The following is a 1,001-nucleotide window of genomic DNA, read 5'->3' on the forward strand; positions in this document are numbered from 1 at the left end:
ACTCATGTAGGTAGTAGTTCAACGTACCAACTGAGAGTGAAGGAGTCTAAAGCCAAAACACCCAAACCCATTGCCATGCAGTTGATTCTAATTCTTAGCGATTCAATAGAAGAGTAGAACCGCCCCTAGGACTTACAGGGTTGTCCTCGTTACAGAAACTGACAGCCACATGTTTCTCCTGTGGAGTAACTCATGGATTCCAACCACTGATCTTTCGTGAGCAGCTAAGTGCTTAATCACTGAACCACCAGGGCTCCTTCGTAAAATGTTTACATCAAGTATCAGTCCTATCTCCTCTGTATACAGGGTAGATAGAAACGGGCAAGTTAGACATTGATTATTTAAAATGAGGGGGTGATAGAGGCACAAAGTGATTGGCTTACAAGTTTTCAAAAGGAGTTCATTTTAAGAGTGTGCGGGGGAGGGTAGAGTCCCCATTGAATCGTTTCATCTTGTCTAGATGGGTCTGGTAAAACGAGATGGGGATAGGATTCTTGTGATTCAATAGTAACTGTGACCATGACTAATTGCGACTGTCACAACTGTAAAGGTAGAGGTTTTGTAACAAAAACAGGGGAATGGTTAATCTTACAGTCCAGAAGCAGAGGACCCTAGGACCATCAACGGAGAAAAGCACCGGTGGAACGTGGGACCCTATCCAGAGAAGCAGCGACACCAGAGATAAAGGCAGAGATGAGGACATTGAGAGAGGGAGCAGCTGAGGACTCTGGACTCATGGAAAGAAAGGGGCTAGGTGCTGGCGGCTTGCAGAATGTGTCCATTGGTTGTTTAAATTATTATCTATTATTATCCTGAGTGTTTTTGTGTACCACCCCCCAAAAAAATCCACAAACTAAACAGAGGGAATGGAAGCAAATACTGTTGAATGATGATGCACGGAAGAGATTGTAATCATTGCAATGAAGCAATGTGTAAAGCCCATATTCTCCCATGTAAATTATCACTCAGTTCACAATAAAGGGAGCAACCAGAACAAACAA

The sequence above is a fragment of the Chrysochloris asiatica genome, unplaced genomic scaffold, assembly GCF_000296735.1.
Source record: "Chrysochloris asiatica unplaced genomic scaffold, ChrAsi1.0 scaffold00258, whole genome shotgun sequence".
In the NCBI taxonomy this organism is placed as follows: Eukaryota; Metazoa; Chordata; class Mammalia; order Afrosoricida; family Chrysochloridae; genus Chrysochloris; species Chrysochloris asiatica.